Consider the following 22,639-nt stretch of genomic DNA (forward strand, 5'->3'; position numbering starts at 1 on the left):
AGCGTTTCCAATATCGTCATTATAAACATCTTAAAAACGTCCCCGGGAAACCCGCGGGTATTATCCCCTATTTCCCGAAAGTTTCCCGGTCGAAAATCGATAAGCGAATAAGCTACAGACGTGCTCGTCGAGCGAGAGCATCGTTAGTGATACAATAATACAAGCAAGCCGGAAAATCACATTCAAAATGTACATATGTATACTAATATGTACAAATTATAAATGTAATATAAACGTAAGCTTTCGTAAAATTTCAGCGGTTTAAATATATGTTCACATTTCACGTTTATATAAATAAATTCATACATACATACGTACATATAGTGAAATAATTATCTATTTCCTTTGAAAACAAACTTATGTATGTACAAGTATTTTTTTTAATAATTTTCATTTCCATAAAGAAACACTCAAACACGAAACACATCCTGTCACAACGCATTCCCGTGCACTAGTTTCTCGGTAAACATCATAATAATACATTATGATATTTTATGTATGTATTATATGTATTATATTTATGTATGTATTATATATACCTAGATATAATATAATATTCAATATTTTATTTTAAAGCTTTTGCTTTAAATAAAATGTGATTCTTAAAAATATTGACGCTTTATTTTCAACGCAACTTAAAAAACTTGGATTCTCTCCAGTAATACATAATATATGTACATATGATACATATGAGCTTTTTTATTATTTAGTATTATTACTATATTTGATATATTAACATGAAATCATTTGAAAAAAAAAGAAGAAAGAACAAGATTTCAAAATTTTTAGTACACGTGGGTAAATAAAAATACAATATATGAATGTATGCATATGTAAATGTAAATAATATAATGCCTTTAAGACTACATACATTTTCATATCAATACAAAAAACACTTTATTCATATATGAAATGTGTCAAACAAACCACAACGTTATAAATCGGAAATATAATTTGAATTAATTTGACTCAATAGAAAACAAACGAATTGATGAAATTTCGAACTAAAACCGTCCGAGCGAATTCACAGAATTACAAAAGACTAACAGCATCCAAAAGAGTTTATAGAACGCTGCACTGCGCTTCCAATCATAAAGTTGAGGTCAATAACACTTTGTAGAGTAGCGCCATCTGCTGAAAATCTCGAAACAATTTAAATTTTATAGTAATTATATAAAAAATGGTGCTATAGACTTCTATCTACATATAAAATCTGACCGATCAAACTTAAAAATAATCAATTGAAATTAAATGGAAATAAAAAAAGGTACGCTGAGGACAGGATTCGAACCTGCGCGGGTAGAACCCATTGGATTTCAAGTCCAACTCCTTAACCACTCGGACACCTCAGCTACATGTATGAAAGGCACCAACTGTGCGATTACTATCCGTCATCTAGACCGAATTTGAACAGGTGATGTCGAGCGTTGAAATTCGTTAGAGAAATGGACGATGAGTGATGCGATTTTTCATTTTTCATTGTTTTCAGAGTTGTAATTTAATTTTTCACGGCGTACAATACCTTTTTCCCAGTCCACCGATCGTCAAGCAAACGATCGGTGCGGGAGCACTCTATTCCCAAAACAATCCCAAAGGCGTCCTCCCATTCCCTAATGCCGTTCCTTGACTGTAGATACACACCCGATGGCGATTCGTATGATCGCGAAGAAATTCTCGATCGTAAAACATACGTACATATATTATAATCATCATCGATGGGGAAGAACAAGTACGTACGACCATTTTACGATGAAATTGTTCAACTTTCCGACAAAATAATAATTGTTGTAATTAATTCGTTCGAAAGAATAATAATTGCGAAGCATCTTGCGAGTTGAAAGAATGGAAAGGGTTTGGAAAATCCATTGAAAAAGTTCAGAAACGACTGTAGGCCAAGAATTTTAATAAGGGGAGCGATAATAACGAGCGAATTTTAAACGGCGACAAAATGCCGCTTTAATAAGAGGAAATTCGTCGAACGAAACTTTGCCCTACGAGAAAATTGACAACATTAATAAAGATCAAAACGTTAGCGCGAGGAAGGGTTGACTTGTTCGGGTTTTATTATATTATATGTATATTTGGCTGTTAGTACCTACTGATTAAATATTATGGATTTTGTACAGTATAATGACTTTAAATTACAAATATTTAAAACCCAAAAAATAACCCACTTAAGATAAATTAATACAGGAATACACATTAACTATATTTTTTCCAATAATAAACACTAAGACACCCATTATTGCATTTTTTTTTCAAAATTCTACAGCATTTTTCTGTCTATAATATCTACATATGTACATAATATGTATGTATATAATAACGAGAATCTCATTTATTTTCTTTTTTATTTGAATATCGCCCTAATATTTTTTCGATTTCCAGAACAATGATGTAGTCAAAATAATATACATATATACATATATTCACTGTAAATTGATTGTAATAATTCAAATCCACGTTTTTTAACTACATGAAAAATCAATTTAATTTAAATATTTAACGATTAAACATATTATACTATCCATATAATGAATCGGTGTATTTTTTTATTATATATTTCAACCAATTGAATTTTGATTGCAAAATAGATATACATATATTCGGTATAATAAATTTGTGTATAACATATTTGCTCGAAATGGGTAGGACAAGATAAGAGTTTTCAGGTGTTCCGCATAGACAACTCGTACAAGATGAATGTTGATTTTTTTTTGCCTGGCGCGTATTTTCTTTTATTTTTCCCGCCCGTTTTTGCATAAAGCTGCGCGCGTTTTTCGCACAGACAACAGATGCCCTTTGCAGGTCGTATTCCGCCTTTTTGCTTCGGTTTTTCCACCACCGGCAAATATTTCTATTCCCGGAGGAATGCGGAAAGAATATAAGAAGCTGGGTTTTTTTTTCTGAGAAAACTACCAGCGACGTTCAACTGAATTGCTCTAGCAGTGTGTCGGTAGTTTGCTTTGTTCTCACTGAATATGGATTTTTTTGACTCTACCACACCACAAGTTAAAATGTAAGATTGCTAAGATGAATTTATTTAATGTGAAATAAGTAAAGGATAAAGCACACAATGATCGCAGAAACTCTGGTTTTTTTTTAATTTTATGTGTACTTATTTTATTTAAAATATAAATAAAGATTAATTAAAACATATTAATATGTCAAAATACATTGTACTCAACTGAATGAGTTGAGCGGTTATATATTTCTATAAGTTTAATTTGATACAAATTTTCTAACATTTAATAGTTCATTTTCGCAATATATAAAATAAATTATAGATATGTCGTTTCAGGAAACTGTTAAATTGAATCGCTATAGCGACGTTTCGTATTTCATTACTGAATATTCAACTCCAAATTCGGTATTCAAAATTAATTAATTTTCTTTTATAACTACCAAAATAAATATGTCAATTGCGTCTATATAAATTTACAGTGATGAAACAAATACCTAAATCAAAAAGCGAAATGTGTAGAATTTGAATGGATTTAGCCCGCTTTTCAACTTGACACTCTTCGAGTATTAACTAATATATTTTCGTCCGATGTTTCGCCGATGAAAAGTGTCACAAGATGGAAAATAAGCCAAGAAATATTGTGACGCCCGTGCGCCATTCAATTTGGTGCGAGATATCAACCCCATTTTCCCGCGGCTAAGAATTCATCATGTGCGAGGAAAATCCCGAAAGAGCCCACGCCGAAAATACAGGTGAATCCCGGGACGTCGCACACCCGTGGAATTTTCCGGAAACTGTGATACGCGGGATGAGGTTCTCATATCCGGAAAAATCTCTACAAATATTCCGAAAAAGATCGAAAGAAAAAAAATAACTCAACAACTAGAACGGGTCAACTAAACAACACCGTATAAATCAGTATGCTACATTATAATTAATAATGATTTAATTTACGTTAAAAAGAAAATTCGCTGAGGACAGGATTCGAACCTGCGCGGGTAGAACCCATTGGATTTCAAGTCCAACTCCTTAACCACTCGGACACCTCAGCTACTTGGTTTACAGGCGTTAGTTAACGACCACGTAATGCGTTCACGTGTTTAAACAGGTGTTACAATCAACATTTACATTCTAAACACATTGTCAACATTATGCGTATTATGACAGCTGTATATGTACCTGATAATAACCTCGTAATTCGCAACAATGAATTAAGGTATATTGTGAGACAATTATTTCGGTACATGATTCTGTAAGTCATTGGGAACATACATACATATATTATAATAAATTACACAAATTTAGCCCATCACTATTTTTTGTTTTTTTGACTGCACCGAGTTTCACACTTTTTCTTGCGACTACATTTCATAATCGATTTTATGTTTTATGCTATGAAGATTTGTTATTTGCATAATAATAATTTAGCTTTGGAACAAACACTACATATGAAGACTATTATATGTATATGTTATTTTAACTAGGGTACCATTTATTTATTTACCTGCAAATAAAAATAATGCCCCTATTTTTTACTTAATTAAGAATATTTTGATTAGTAGTTTTTATATATGGACATACATACATACATACATATGTATGTACGTTGAACATCATCATCATTTACAGTCATTCACCATCCACTTCTGAATGGAGGCCCTTCATTAACCTACATATAATACAGTAACCTACATATCCTTAGCTTCACGTAGAAACAATCATCTTGGTAAGCTTTTTCTAAAAATTCTAAGGGGTGAATGTCATCTTCCTGAAGTTCTGTGTAACCTTAAACTTAGGGTACCTGAGAAACTGAGATAATCTCGCTCCAGAACTCTATTCCTGCCTATTCGGGCCAGAACTAATGTGCTTGATGACTCACCCCTTTCAAGAGCCATTCGATTATTTAACCTGCTTTCTGGGAGCCTTGATGTTTTTACTGCATCATACAGTTCTGTCAGGCAGCATATTTTAAATGACTTCTAGCTACATACATATTTACACATGTTGTTTTCATTTTGTAATTTTATTATTTAGCATAATGTGTATGTATGTTGGTTTTATCTTTATTTATATATGTATAACTATTTTTTATTTTTATATATATGAGTAATTTATCTTTATTTATGTGTATTTATGTGTTTATGTGTATATGGATGTGTGTATTGTATGTGTATGTGTATATGTATATATATATATATATATATATATATATATATATATATATATATATATATATATATATGTATGTATATGTGAATATATATATGTATATATATATATATATATATATATATATATATATATATATATATATATATTTAAATATATATATTTAAATATATATATATATATATATATATATATATATATATATATATATATATATATATATATATATCTTTTTGAGTCACCTTCGGTTCGCAGACGATATAGTTTTAGTAGCTCGTGATTCAGCTGACCTACTTATCAGACTAACACAGCTGGACAGGGAAAGTAGAAAAGTAGGATTAAAAATTAACGTAGATAAGACTAAACTAATGTTCAATAGTTATTGCATGCCTGATAGCATCCCCTTAGATGATAAACCAGTAGAAGTAGTAAATAATTATTTATATTTAGGTCAAATAATTGACATGTCTGGTAGTAAAAATGAAGAGATAAAGAGACGTATGAAATTAGGGTGGAGTGCATTTGGACGGATGAATGCTGTTTTTAAATCAAAAATGCCACTCTGCCTGAAGAAAAGGATCTTTGATCAATGCGTTTTGCCAGTGATGACGTATGGATGTGAAACTTGGACACTGAACGCCAAGATGCAAAATAAAATCCAATGCACTCAAAGAAGTATGGAACGCTGTATGCTTGGCATAACGAGGAAAGACAGGAAGCGGAACACGTGGGTGAGAAATATGACAAGGGTAGTGGACATAGTGGATAGAGTGAAGAGATTGAAATGGCAATGGGCGGGTCACGTAGCTAGGAGGATGGACGAAAGGTGGACAAAAGAAGTGCTTGAATGGTACCCGAGAGAAGGCAAAAGAGTAAAAGGAAGACCGCAAGGAAGATGGGTGAACGAAATTAGGAAAATGTGCGGAATGAGATGGATGAGTGTTGCGCAAAACAGAGACGAGTGGAAGCGTGTTGGAGAGGCCTTCATCCAGCAGTGGATGGCGAATGGCTGTAAATGATGATGATGATGATATATATATATATATATATATATATATATATATATATATATATATGTGTGTGTGTGTGTGTGTGTGTGTGTGTGTGTGTGTGTGTGTGTGTGTGTGTGTAGGTGTGTATGTATGTATACATATGTATATATGTCTATTTTTATATTTATGTATGTATGGATGTGTATTTGTGTATACGTGTAAGTATTTGTGTATATTTGGATGGTGTACATATATGTTTGTATAATTGTCTTTGGCCAGGAAGGCGCATTGGGTTTACCTGTTAGGCCTTCTTGGTGTAAATTAAATAAAAAATAAAATATAATACAGTATAATGCGCGCGGAAAAGTCGGGGTACCATAATACATATATGTACATATATGCATTCATCCAACGCCTTACATTTTTCTTACTTTGTCACCCATATCACTTATGACATTTATTGCACCCTTTTATTCAAGTATCATTCGGGCACTTATTTTATTATGAATCAATCATAAATTAATTCAATGGGATAGTAATGTTAGAAGTATCTTACTTTCAATTCCAGAAATTCAAATGAAGTTTTTAATCTGTATTTATACCTGAACCTATCGGCGTATAAAAGTCTAGCATTACATAGATTCTACAAACTATCAAATTTATTTTCACACCGTACAGATTCTTAAATAAAAAAAATGTAAGGCAAGCAAAGCTGAAGCGTACAAAATAGTAAAAAAAATCATTTAACATTATACATTCGAAAATAAGACTTTCAATCGCACTCATGTATTTGATCAAAACGTACACACCCTTCATATTATACTATATATAAATGGTAGCGTTAATGCTAACCACTGAGAGGTTCCCGGGTACAAGATACAATTGAAAATAATTTATTATTTAGTATTTCTGCAATATTGCTGGTCATAAGCCGATAGTTTCCTATCAGAATTTGCTGACTTGTCTGATTTCATTTTTGAAACGGTTCCCTGTTGGCAAAACCATTCTACTCACTATTTGAATATGATTTCAAATTTTTAATAATCTATAAATTTACATATGCACAAGTTTAATACCATGGGTGTCACGCAGGGACAACCCGTAATAGCATCATGGGAAAATATAATTTTTAAAAAAAACAAATGAAAAAATAGAGAAATCTTATGAATTATAATAACATAATATTATACCAATCAAGTCTAAGAAGCGACCTGCTGGGAACACTGCAAAGCTACACACAACTTTCCATTTAAACCAAACTATAATTGCAGTTAAAGTTGAGCCATAATTTTGCAGATGCACCTCGCTGAAAAGTTGCCGCATCTAAACAAGTCAGGTCAAAACAATGGCTAAACAACTACACACAATCGCGTTGCAAACTGTGAGACAGAATGAAACACAATAAAAGCACAAGAAACTCAAAAGCCGAGAGAATGCCACCGTGAAACAACGGCGATAAATCGTCAACAGCACACCATATACATACTCCAGTATATGTAGCCAAGGAGGAAAACTGGCGAAATTTTCCGACATTTGGAGGGGGGGCACGTGTGGCATCACACGTGTGTCTCAGCCGAGAAGACAGGACACGTTAAATATTCAACGTGCGGAAATACGCTGGAAAATTTTGACGCCGAGAATAAATATAAATACACTTGTATGCGGCAATACGAATGATTCGAAAAACACGGCGGATTAAGGTGAAGGATGCGATAGGTTAAGTGTTTAATGCTTTGGAAGCTATCTCCGGTTACTTTATTGTCGTACCTACATAGCTCGCTCGTTTTATCCGCAAGTTGGTTGGGGATGAGGGAGGGAAAAAAGCGCGACGCATTATTTTCGCGTGCGATTTGACTTTCTTCGTTTAAAATTTTAACGGGAGCTTTTCTTTTTCGGGAAAGCTCGCGCTTATCCGAGGCGAAAAAGTATTATATGCGTGTAAAAAAATACGAAATAAAACACGGTCGTATTAAAAAAGAGAAGTAACATAATCCATCAAGTTTTTTCTGACTCGCACAATAATTTTACAAACGTGCTGTAAACAAACGTACAAATTATATTTATTCACGCTTTATAAACTTTTCGTTTTTATTTTAATATTGTTTTTGGCGATTAAACTGCTTGTCATTTTTGAGATGGATAAAAAAATCTTTTTCATTTAATTAGTAAATTGAATTACGAAAAAACTTCAACAGGATCAACGATGTTTACCGAAGGAAGCGCCTAATACGAGAAAATGAAGAAAAATAAAGATTCAGTTGCAAAACAAGAACAAAGCATTTTTTATTTGTATTTTATTACAGATAAATTTCATAGCGGTTATAAAAAAAAGAAAAGGAAAGCGATCAAAGTTGTCCAAAGTGTTAATTTTTAGTACGATCGATACAAGCTAAACTCATCTACAAATTCCCAGAATCGACATTGAGTACCTTAAGTGCCCAATTGTACAAGAATCAAGAACGCCATTGAAGATTCTAGAATCTTTCTAGATTAGAATTATATATAATGAATTACTCTACAAAATTTGTTCCAAATGAGTCAAAGAAATACGTTAAAGAATGTGAATTTTTTATCAGTATTTATAAACGTGTCGAAAAAGAGTATGTCTTGAACGCAACGTGGTCAAAATTCCAGAACGGTCAGAATCGATCGATAAGCCCTAGCCCGGTTGGATATTACGTTGATACGAAACGAAAAAGTTCAGCAAATATAATATAATGGGATCAGGTAATCTCATGGAAAGAGATATCACCGGAGGTGGGCTGGAGAAAAGCCAATGGAGAACAGCCGGCGGCGAAAACGTTATTGGATAACAAGAGTCTGGCTTCTGATTGTTAACTCCATTTTCCATTACAATAATGGAATACCAAGTGGCTCGATGCGTCCTCTTTCACGGGATTAAACGACCCCAAGGATATCGACGTTGAATTTTCCAAACGCGACAATAAAGGCGTCCATTCGATCGGAAAATTCTAGAGCGCGAATCTCGCACCGTTCTGACGTTGAAAAATTACATTAAAAATGTATACAATACCTATGTTCCACTAATACATGTATAATCTAAACCAGAACCTTGATGGAAGCTCAAATTCAAAAATTTTAAGAATACTTTTGTAATTACGCTAAGTAAACCATTCATCGCACTTAAAACTTTAAGAAGAGCTCTTCACTGAAATTGAATCGTGTTAAGTTCCCAAAGATGCATTCTCGCTCTTTGGGAATTGTTATTTTTAAGTATTCAATGGTTTTGATTCACTTCAAAGTTAGAAGTGTTTGTGTGAGGGTGGTCTATTACTGAATTTAATTGGAACACCGCTATTCCACCAGGCATTACAGTTGAAAGTTATTATTCGAAACTTCCCGGTGGTACGGAAAAGGTCATTCAGATTTACTTCGGTTGCGTTAACTTCTATTATCTGAGATATAAACGAGATAAACATTATTTTAATGAAATGACACATCTACGTTAAACATCTTATACAAACATTAATTAGTTTACCTACACAAATTAATTTAGTAAACTATATACTCAATGATAATATAAAAAAAACCTTTGTACCAGAGTTTCATTATGAAAATTTAGTTAAAAAACGAATATTAAATATCTACGAATTAATTTTTAATTGAAATAATTTTTGCAAATAACAATTCTATGCGTATTTAACACAATCACATTAATTCTAATTGGGGTCAAAAAGCAAAACAAATTGAAACATTGTACTAAAAGCCGAACCATCGTAAGCTATTATACAAAAAAATCAAAATGCCTATATTAGCTTCTACGCATTTTATAATATTTTTCTGAGTATTACATCTCTCGATATAAATAAAATAACATAAAAGCAGACCTTCTCAAGCATACATACATAAAATGAGATGTCTGAGAAATTGACGAGTATAAAATATTCATATGAATATCATTATTATATTATGCATACATTCGAGACGCATTATACACAATATTACGTATCTATTTTAGGATACTCTCCTAGAATCTGGAAAATTCTCGCTTCCGGCTATTGTTGTTATGGGTTATATTTGCTTTCGGCAATCCCTTCAATAATTTCGCTCTATCTGCTTTCGAAATTAGCGGTCCATCTTCGAGCCGCAACATCCTCCTAGCCCGCCACATCCCGTGGGCATTGTCCACGGAAATGATGATATGAATATGGGATACATTTATGGGATAGATCGTAGGTATTCTCCGTCAGAAACGTACTCGCAAACTGCGAACTGGCGTGAACACTAACACTACATAATAAATTGTATACGCGTATATTTCATTTAATATCGTACGTTTGTCTACCGCGATCGAGATCATAAACTTTAATTATGTATTGAATTACACTCCTTGTACTTATTTTCAAGTACATATAACACATCTATTAACTAGGCACTAACGAAAATATTACCTTATTATTTTATGTTAAAACGAAATTAGTTGTTTTGATACTACATATACGCGCGATATTTCTTCAACATACGATACAGAATTTTAGGATGAAATCGGAGAAAACAGTGGTAGATACGTTGAATTTATGTAAATATTTAAGTTCATATTTTTTTATAATGCATATTTTTTACAATCCATATTTTTTATATTGCACTCAATTAAACGTATGTATATTGTTTCTTATAATTGTACACACACGATTTATGCCGTTGCGAATTTCAATATATTACTCGAGTCGGTCAAATATTTTTCACATTTTTTTAGTTTAATTTAATTTTCTATAAATGAAATTATATTATATAGGGCATTTCTATGAAAATTGCTCAAGGCCCCTTAAATGGTTTGAAAGCTCTCGTTAGCACATCGATTGGGGGCATCATTTGCACAGAACAAGAGCGACCTGAGACGACAAAACAATCAAAGCATATCAGTTTTGAAAACAAACTGAAAAAAGAGACGATAGAGAGATGGCATTGTCTTCTTACTCCATACAACGACCCAGTGAGCACACAACGGCACTCACGCGATACCTCATTCAAACAGAAGAGAGAAACAACCAATGAATTTTAAATTGCTTTTACAAGTGCAAGAACACGCATTAACGTCATTTGAATTTCGTTGTTTACAATTCTTCCGACGGAGCTTTTACGAGAACAAAAGTACTTTTAACACAATCCAGAACACAACAAAACTTTAGGGTTGCACTCGTTCATTGAGAAGAGTTTTCGCATTGGACACTTCAAACCGCTTTCCAATTGGCACCAGTTTACACATATAACTCGATACGGTGTGCACAAATACCAAGGACTGGGATATTGTTCACCATTTGAAACTTTCCTCGAAAGCTATGAGACGCTCTGAATAATTAATTTCAGGAAGCTTTCGGTAAAAGTACCTGCAGAACCTCAATCAAGTTATTAACAACAATCGAAAACAATGAACACTATCGTAACCGAAAATACTACATACATATACAAGGCATATCGACCTTTTTATATTATGTATATCAACTTACATATATATTTTAGAGCTAAAATGTTGGGGGATCACAATAGCCGGGATTTCCTATAGCGAGCTTAAAGGATTTGATAAGTTTCACATCCCTTTTTACCTTACTCAAAGAGTTTGTAGCCGAGCATTCACTACTATTCAAATTCAAAATCAATATATTCCCAAAGTTCATACGCTGCGTAATATTCTCTCAAGAGATAGTGGATGCGGACCGAAAAAGGCAAGCAGAAAAAATCTCCACAGCAGCATAACTACGTACATAATAAAGGTTTAATCTCAATATTTTGACGCGAAATTGAATCGGTTAAAGCCTATTTTATGCGAATCGTTATGTCGTTACAGACCCGTCTTATGAAATGTCGGTATCAAATTCAATAATGGCGCAATATCTGCGCAAACTATATGATACTTTCTCTGCTTCTCTCTCTCTCTCTCTCTCCCTCTCTCTCTCTTTCTCTCCACTTTGAGTCTTTTGAACCGTGCGTGTAATAAAAACGAACAAAGAACGGGTTGTGTTTTAATACCATAATGCTATAATATGTTCAAGGGAATTTCAAAGCCTTCTAATAACCATCGGTAACAAACCTGAGGTATGTGTCTTTACCCAATATACAAACAAAAATCTCACAAGACAATTCCAGTCGTTGTAATAGGATTACTAGAATTTCATTTTTTATATTATATATGTACATACATAAAATAGCAATAAAAACATCAAACGTTTGTTATATTCACACAGATGGAATAATACAAAATCATAAACGAGACCACCCTATTTTTGGAATATATATTCGCATTTTCCTGGAAATATGAGTCCATAATCCACAAAGAAAATTGTTCATGTATGGCATTAGGTATTTTTTTTTAATATAATATAATTTCCATATGTATAAATGTATGTATGTATATGTATATGCATACATTGTATAACACTGATTAATAAAAAAAAATCTAACAATACTGAAGATAAGCATATTCGTGCAACTTTCGTATTCAGATTGAGCTATCAGTGATGACATGTAAGTATGTACATAGTTATGTATATATGTATGTTATTAATAATATGTACATTTTATAATAAGTTATTATCCTAGCAAATTCCACATGTATATATGTACATACATACATACATATGTATGTTAAATATGCAATTGTATTGAATTATTCGAATTCAAATATTCAAACAAATAACCATATGACTGGCTAACTAGTCACGTAGTTCTACAGGAAGACTTAAAATTAAGATCATACATATAACTATTTATGCGAAAAAATCTACGTTTTCTATTACAGTAAATTTCATGAATTACAATTTTAACATATTTCTTTCATATCAATTTAATTGAATAAAATGTATTTTTATAACATATATGCATACCACAGCATACTATTTATGTATCAGGAAGAAAACAAAACCGTGCTAGCTAGGTCATAACATTAAGGCATTTCAACTATGCAATATAAAATATTATAAACAGCTATCAAAGCGCTGTTTCTTCTTATCACAAACTTGATATAATAATCGAAGGTAAAATAAAAGAAAAAAGTTTCGCAATACCAGATAAAGAAAGGTCTTTCGCGAAATATACGGTGCGTAAAAAGAAAAGGTCTATTTAATACTAGCTTCCCTACCATACACACTTCGTTACAAATATACGCAAGTACATATACGCGGAACTGTGGAATTTTTGCCGCTCAGCGTCCATCCTCCCTCCTCTCCTTGGAATTTCTTTTCTTCTCCCGTCGACTTCACATACATTTCGCTCTAAACTGTATTCCATAAAGGGTAATGAGCAAATAATTTCCGAGTCGGCCGTTACCCACCGAGGATGGTGTAATGGCCAGTCGCTCGATAAACTTCGCCGAATTATAGTTGGTCCTCACCTTAAGCCGACCCAGATAAGCTCCTACTTAAAAGCTTCCTCCTTCGTCGAAAAATGAACATCGTTCCGAACCAAGTGGGTATGAAACCATTGCACAACTCCACCGTTTTTATTGAACAGCTATTCTTCTAATTGTGACGACAGACTGTGTGTACATGTACTCGGATGCCGGCAATCTGTTCACAAAGTGTGATGGACACTCGTCATTGTGGTCGAGTTTGCAGCGATGACGTGACGGAAACCGCATCTTGATCGGTCGCAGCTTCTCAAAACTCGATGGGAAGGTTCAGCTGGAGAGAAAGGGGGAGGGGGGGTAGTTCCGACGACACGAGCCGAAGTTTGGTGGTCCAAATCAGCTCAAGCCCGGCCGGTAACAATGCGGTCTCCAAATGTTCGCATCAATGGTATAAACTTTACTATTGAGTTTCGTATTGCGCAATCGGCTCGAACAAGTTGCCTCGCGGAGGGTTTCTCCTTTTGGAAAGTTTCCTTTGTTCTTGCAAATTCACTTTTTGCATAATTTTCGTTCTTTTTCAATCTTCTTCAATTAGAAAGAACCTGTCAAAGCTTACAATAAGTGCAGTTATTGTATTTTTTTCGAAATACGTATGTATGTATATAGCATATTCAAACGTCAAAGATCTTTTTACGTCAATTAAATATTAAACCACCCCAAAACCAACATCTGTTTTCAATTTAAAATGACCATCTTACAGTTGCATAATAACTTGAACCAAATATGCCGGGCAATCCGGTAATGTTGAACAAAAGAAACACATAAAGTTTCATCTCCATTATTTTATGATTTATTGGTATTTTAACTGAAAGATTTAGTGTAAAACTCATTTAATTTTAGCCCCTCCAAGAGGTATCATAAAATAGCTTGAATATATAATACATATGTACACACATATATGTATATCTTACAATAATTGTGTGACAAAATAGCATACTTTATTTACTTGATTTTCATATCGAATCTGCAACAATGAAACAAGTATGTATGAGGAAAATTTATGTGAAAACCGTAAAGATACAAAGGGAAAGCCAGTGCGATCGGCGTACAATGCAGCCAGTTTTCCACAAAGGCACTCCCAGAATGCACGGCGAATAAATTCCACTAAAATTGGTCGCATGGTCTAATACCAGTGTAAACAGTATTAGCATCCGCAGGACTCTCTCATATTTGAGTGAAATGCAAGTGCATATCCCATCCTGCCTTTTGTCGCAGAGTGAAATTGAAAAGGAGTTACATCATCAACGCAAAAACCGACGACGACGACGATTTTAATATTCATCAGAACACGTCGGTCGAAAACCGGATTGTAACGAAAATTCATTAGGATGAGGGATAAGCGTCTAAACCGGTCGGAATTACGCAGATGAAAGTCGAAACGCGAGCCGATTATTAATTATCACTCGCGGATGCTCCAATTAGCTTATCTTCAAATTCAGTTTTTCACCATAAATAAAATATAACATTTCACATACTACATACATAGGTACTATGTACATATGTACACTTTAGGTAGTTCAATCTGAAATATTATAAAATCATCACATTACTATATGTATATGTACATACATACATATGTATTTACATCAAACCTCATACCCAACAACCAACCAAGTTTATCCGAATGATTTTTCTCATCTCTCAATTTGGTCTTTGGAATCTCGATTTTTTTCCTTGGCCAGTGCTCTTCTTGAAACAGCATTCCAAGCACTCCTGTTATAAACAAAGCTTAGTGAGGTTGACTTCAGAACGCAAGTTATTTATTGTTTACAATTGCAGCTATTATTTCGATAGTGGATACTTCAGGCACTTCCCGATACAATTATTATATTCTCTTTGCAAATTATTTAAATTGAAAAAATTTTGATGTTATAAATAGAAAAAAACATCTTATTTATTAATCTCCCAGTCTATCGCAACGGACTTTCGTTATACATTTCATATTTTGCATATACATACATATGTACATGGATAAAACAGCCGGTTTGTACATTACATTGTTTGTACAATAAATACAAATTTTGAATTTTTGTTTGCCTTCAAATTGAAATTTGCAAATTCGACCGACCATTGCCGGTACAATAATCCTTCAGATCGATCGAGATTAACAAGAGCTTTAACGAGGCAACATGTGTACTTGTTAAGTGCAGTTCGAATGTTCGAACATGATTTTAAACATACATACGAGTATGTACATACATACAGTATGGTTCAGTGACTATTTCGCAAATGGCAATCTCGCACATAAATACTGATATCACGGAATATCTTGCACTCGAAATTCCACCCACCGACAGTCGTCCATGCGAACTATTACACTAATGAGAAATGGAGTGCCTAATATTCATATATTCCGTATTCGCAATTTTCGTGGCAATGATGTGTGACCGGAAAAATGCACTCTTGAGACAAACAAACTTTCAATGATGCTCAAAGAGAACTAACGCAATAGAATTCCAAAAAAAAGTGTCAAGGGGTATTTGTATGTTATCCGAGGATTCTAACTTTTTTTGTGGAATTCCATTGCGTAACTTATTTTTGAGCGCCTTTGAAAATTAGGACTTCTCGCAACTGCGGCACTATTCAATGAAATTTAGTGCATTTTTCCGGGAACCGAGATACAGTCCGTTTAGCGCACAGTATAATTCAACCTTGCACTTCGGAACACATTAGTGTCAAAGTTCCATCGGTGAACCAGTGTTAATTGAAAAGCAATTTGGCGCTCGGACGAGGGATAGGGACGAAGTCTCAGGCCTAAGGACTGCCAAGCTTGACCGAAGGGGTCTCCTCTCAATCATCCTGATTGACAACGGACCGCAGCCTGGGAATCCACGGCAAAAACTACGGTCCAGCACTTCTCAATGATGCGCAAACTCCTTAGAAGTCCGATAGTACTAAATTTTAGTTAATAATCTAAGTTTTAACGGTTTATTTGCATATAAATGTTATATATGAAAAGTCGGCAATAAATTTAAACTTTTTTAGAATTCTACAAATTAATTTTTGAAATCCTAAAGTCAAACTGAGTATTTTATGAGCAAAACCTTTTACAAATGAAAAGCAAGCTTTTATTCTTAGTTGTATTTTTTAAGGTTATGTTTAAATTGAAAGATAGAAAAATAAATCGAGTTATATAAAAATAGATGAAATATAATATGTAATAACTTAATTTTTATTGCAAAAAAATACATAATGATTTTTATATCAAATTCCCATCGTCAAAGAAGCCAAGACTGTGGCCCGACCGATCTTCTTTGAATTTACACAACAAAACTGTAGAATATACTGGGCAAAAGCATTCCTGGAAAGCGAATTTCTATTGATGTTCGCGGATGTCCATTTGGCGGGAGTGGAAAAAGAGCTTAAGAATTTTCCGTGCTCTCCCGAGGAATCGAGAGGGAGGGAAATTCTGGGTGTTTTCCACCGACGAGAATTCCCGAATGACGGGCGGGAGACTTAAGCCCCTTTTGTAACGGATAGAACAATTCGTCAGAACGGCCGTGATAATTCGTTTCACGTCATATTAAACAGTAATAACTGGCGCTCTAATAAAACGCACACAATCAGAGTCTTCCCTTCCACCCATCCCCCTGAGACATTTCCCGTATCCGAGATAGGGAATTTAAGCCTGCGAAAACCTGATCTAAAATTCTGTTTTCTGAGAACGTGAGAAACAGCGGTGTCCTATTTCGCAATTCACAAATTATATTATATTGTAGTAGGTTTTTACCAGCGAGAAAATATTTATGAATGAAATTCAAAATGAGATCAAGTTCTAATCCATGCGTATTATAATGGGCCTAATCTACATTAAGGGGCGTAAAATACAAGTGGAACCCAAAAGTAGACTAACCGCGTAATTGCCTTTAAAGAGAAGCATACATATTGTCTTTTTAGCTTTGAAAAGCTTATATCCTCAAAGAGACAAAGGAAAAATACCTGCACACAAAAATATTATAATTCATTAATGAATTTGAAAGATATCAAAATTAAACGAAGAGCCACAGTAATATCTCAATAATGGTTATTTAATACGTAAACCTTTTTCACTACAGTTATTTTTTCAAAACCTCAAACGCTACCTTAAATTTCAAAAGGTTTATTTGATTTTCTAAATGGCAACACATTTTTCTTCAGAATTTAAATCTGAATGTTAGTGGGAACAAAATCATGGATTGACAGCCAAAATATTTTTCAGTATTCGTTCTTGATTCTTATTTTCCCCCAACTCAGAATAAAATGCATCAATAATTAACCTCAATACTATCCAAAATCAGTAAATTATGGCTATTAAATTAAAACAGGCCAATAAAAAATCAATTAATTTTCTACCTGCAACGAATTTTACATTTTAATTATAAAAAAAACCTATAATATTTATTTATTTATTTAATAGCAAATTGCTAATTAAAACATGTAAACAAAATAACAAACTAAAATTAATAGCCATGACATAATATATCGAACATTGCATTTTAACTTATGTATATATATATATATATATATATATATATATATATATATATATATATATACATATGTATTTACATCTTCCATAGAAGTATCCATTAATACCCTTCAAGAATGCACCAATGTTATTAGCACCTCTAAACAACATTTTACAAGTGCTTGCAATAGGGGGTGGCTATATATCAAATATTGTTTAAAGTAACTAATAAAATATGCAAATACAAACAGACATGCATGAAAAATGTTACCTCCTTTTTCCACCTTACGCAGAGAGACGATATAGAACCGCCCGGTGGTACACTCGCTCTCTCACATCCCTAGAAATCTCTCCTCGTATAAATAATAAAAATGTCACTTTCCATTACGCACCTCGAGTAACATGAGAAATGTATTATGTATTGCATTAGTATAGTAGCAGCGGCAGCGCTTAAGTTATGATATATATAGCGAAAACAATGGGCGGTCGTATATCGTTCTTGCGCCGAAATTCTCCACATTTACGTCTCATAAAACAGGAGCGAATGGCCGGTGCGGATTCGACCCCAAGATTGATGTTCGCTGCGGTCACCGGTACACGCGCTAGCTCACTATGTTCTGCTCCATCGGAACGTGCGGTTCTCAAACTGGGCCCCCTTCTCCCCGCCCCCCTCGTATTCTCACGGTGTTCACCCCCAGAATCCGGGTCCATGGTTCATATGGCATAAGCCTTTTAGTATATCAAAGCGGATTTTCTCGAATAAGATCCGCTGTTTCACCGACTGTTTCAATAAAGTCAGCCAAAATTATTTTATACTCCAAACCCAACGAAATAAGGACACATAACCTTCTACGGCTTATATAATATATTATTATAATAGTAATATACGTAAGTATTAATTATAATATACGTAAGTCTACATATTATTATTTATTTTAACCATTGAATGTTTGTTCACTATTGAAGGGAAGACTGAAAAAGAAACGATTATTTCGTAGCAAAGTAATGGAAATAATTGAAAGATTAAAATCATAATTCATCGCGAACCAAGATACATTTTGTGAAGGGTTTTTTTCTTTTAGTTTTCACGAAAAAATCCTTTTGATATTTTTAAGGATATCACCATCGTTTCTAACCTTCAATTATTTTAATATGTGCGCGGAAAAGGGTAGAACAATCTGTAGCGTCTAATTACAATTGAAGACGTACATAGAAGGAACGATAGAATCTACATATGTATGTATGTAGTATCATTCTGCAACAGTTTGATGGCAACTCATCAGATCCATCCATCCACTAGTTCCGAAGAAAATTGGGGAGCCAAATCAGATATATTTTTAAACGCAATCTTCATATATGGGGAATAAGACTAAGAACAATAAAAACGTTTGTGAAATTGTAAAGATGAATCTATAATATTATTAGAAGTGCGTGTACATACATATATATGAAGACATAAACGGATGATATACATACCAATGTATATAAATCATGTTAATATGAATGCATACATGCATATACGCACAATCAATTAAATATGCATACATACAAATATATACATACATACATATATAGTTATATCCAATTCTCTTATAAACATATCACAATTAATAACACCATGAACACAGTTTTCATTAAGTAGAAAATCAGATCAATTATTCCGATTTCTGCGAAGAATTTCAAACATATACCATATAATTTGCTGTCGAAATTCTAAAATATGGTGGGTCGTTTGAAGAGGGTTGTCGACGACGGTAATTAGTGCCAAAAGTTGACGGTTGGCCGTTATCAATGGCGAACCGTTTTGTCCAGCCACCCAACAGATGGTCGTCCACATCACCTTTTAATAAAAGTTTTTTAATTTAATCAGATTCGGGGTGACTACATTCTATCAAACACATGAACGAATGGCAAACGCATACAATTTTATTCAGACAGGACGAAATTTGGATCTAAAATACTTCGATATGTATAGGTAGTTATGTAGATAAAAAAAACTTCAATAAAACACAACGAGAATATATAAAATGTCTTGGAAATCTTAATAGATACTGACTATTTTCAACTGTGAATGTAAAAGAAATAAATGCAATCTTGTATTTATTTCTAGAATAAAATAAAAACACCGACTTGAATATGAAAATTAAATTTCCGTATGAAAAATATTGAATAAACTGAAAGAATGTAAAAGGAAAATCTTCCCTTTTCATACAAAAAAAGCACTACTTACTCCGTTCAAATCAAATGGTGTCTATATTTTAAAGAAATTCATTTATACGAAAAGAAAAATGAACCTGGAGTGAGTGACAATTTGTGCAAAACTGATCAATATTCAGATAACGACTATGGCATTGGTATAATGTAACGGATAGAGAATTAGAGGCGTGAAGATTCGATACTATGTATTATTGTACAATACTTTACTGTGTAGATATCGCAGCAGAGATCGTTTCGCTCCGGCTTCAAACGACCCAATGCAAGTTGAGAGACGTCGATCTAGCGTTAAATCTCAATTGACGCCAAGATTCGACAATAAGTACAAAGAAACGTGGCTCTAAAATTTATTTAAGACGATCGAAAAACAATTCCGGAACGCGTTACGTCTAACGCCGAGTGAAATGCTGCGGTAAATCTGGCGATGTTCCGGAAAAGGAACGCCCCCGACTCCCGTCAGGAAGAAAGGCGCCATGATCGCCCAACAAACCATGAAAATCCGGGGAAAAGATCACCGATGGGAAAGCGGGAGGGGTCGCCGAGGTTAACGCTGTGAAAAATACGGCTTTTCCGTCGAGTGTGACGACGCTTCTCGCGAAAAAGCTTCGACGAAGCTTTCTCGATACGAATAAGTCCATTGTGAATATCCTTAAAATTCACCATTGCATTTCACTTTGAGTTTTAGGAAAATTTTATAAAGACAATATAGCGAACGTGAAATATAACGTGACATTTGCATCCAGAAGAATTGCTTCCGTAAGCAGTTTATGTCAAAATAGTTTATCCAGAAGAAGATGATTGGGAAACGCTATCATCCAGCAGATTGTATAATGTGCATACATATACATACATACATAAATGCGCCCATACAGAAGATAGTGATGATGCTGATAAGTAAAAGTTCCTAAAATAATAAATCGGTTTCACGACATAAGACATTTGTCATCGGTTTCACGACATTAGTAATGATTGATAAAATGCTCCATAATTAAATCACATACCGAGTCAGGTGCTGTCAGCGGGATTCAATTTGTTTAAATTATTTTTTGGCTATAACCGGCCGTATATTTATCCTCTGGGTCTTTTGTCGTTGGTTTATTATACCTGCGGATCTTATATTTGGACCTGTTTGATTGTCATGTTAATGAACTGGTCAGTTGCATGAGATTCAACACTATTAATTTGGATGAGATGAATGATTTCTAATTTGTATCTGTTCTGCTTTTTGTTTCTTGTTTCTTTGTTCTTGATTTTATCAGACCTGGTGTGACGAATTGGGTGGGGCAACCTGTTAGTCAGTTTTTGTTATTGTTATTCTTTATTCATTTTTATGTATTTATCATAATAATAAAACAAAAAACAAAATAAATATGTCGCGATACATAATAACCAAATCACAATCGATGTAGGTATCATAAGCATAAACAATACTTAAAATGGAAGCTTGAAATGAAATCTATTTTACACCAAAATTGTATAACTAACATTCCTGACTCTCATCCAAGAGGAAATTACTAGATTGCATATTTATATTACAAGTGTTAAAATACCAAGCATTTCCCGACTATATTTCAAAGATAAACCGATATTGCACACCGGTCATTCGACGATAGTGATCAAGGATTGTGCTGTCACAGGAATTTGCGACCTCGCCGATGCGGCCAACCCACAAACAGGACACAGACATTTCATCAAGAATGTGTACATACCTAATCCAGGAAATCAAGCCACAATGCAATAGGACCAATTGCAATACCTGTAATGCGGCATTCACAAGGGCTGATAAATTGAACTATCTGCACATGTATATAAAATGTATCGGTACATTACGTGATGTTTACAATTGCAGTTGTTATGCAATAGTTTTATGAATTGGATAGCTTTTGCATAAATCCGAATTTGAATTTGAAAATATACGCTCGAATTTCCCTGAACATATTAACGTAATGCACATCTACTGGCCATCCTAAAAGCAATTTTGATCGTGGACCCATACGAGTGTGGGATTACTACGATAATAACACTCGGCTGTTTCGATTACCCAAATTACGAAAATGGCAATTCTATGCGATTTCAAAATTACGTCGCTTCGTTGTCGAACTCAAAATTCAAAGCAAACAAAGCGAAATCGCCAAAATGTCACGTTTTGTCAACACAACAGATGAATATTCGCATACACCTAGTTCTAGAACGTTGAATTAATAATACGAAATGAATTTTAACATTATGGGTAGTTACTGACTTTTGAAATAATCTACTAAAACGACTGCGAACGGCTTTTAACAGTCTCGTGTTTACAAAGGGATTTGGAATTCAACTCTCTAGAGGTAATTCTCATAGCTAATAAAGTCGAACACTTTCATTCAAAAAAAAAATAAAGCAGGGCAAGTGTTAATAATTAAAATCCTGCTCCGAGAAAATCCGACACTTGATATTCGGTGAAACTTTTCAAAGAAGTTAAGTATTAATATATGTATATTAATATTTTA

At 33.7% G+C, this 22,639-nt stretch overlaps 1 protein-coding gene and 2 non-coding genes across 3 annotated transcripts in view; all 3 read right to left on the bottom strand.

Moving 5' to 3' along the window:
- Nucleotides 1-22,639, bottom strand: part of LOC143911562 (ras-like GTP-binding protein Rho1) — a 147,182-nt gene that overhangs the window by 45,717 nt on the left and 78,826 nt on the right. The gene's annotated exons all lie outside the window — the stretch shown is intronic.
- On the bottom strand, nucleotides 1,271-1,352 carry TRNAS-UGA (transfer RNA serine (anticodon UGA)). Its single transcript has one exon. It is a non-coding gene; the product is annotated as a tRNA-Ser (tRNA).
- TRNAS-UGA (transfer RNA serine (anticodon UGA)) lies at nucleotides 3,935-4,016 on the bottom strand. Its single transcript has one exon. It is a non-coding gene; the product is annotated as a tRNA-Ser (tRNA).

This window comes from Arctopsyche grandis, chromosome 5, assembly GCF_051622035.1.
Source record: "Arctopsyche grandis isolate Sample6627 chromosome 5, ASM5162203v2, whole genome shotgun sequence".
NCBI lineage: Eukaryota > Metazoa > Arthropoda > Insecta > Trichoptera > Hydropsychidae > Arctopsyche > Arctopsyche grandis.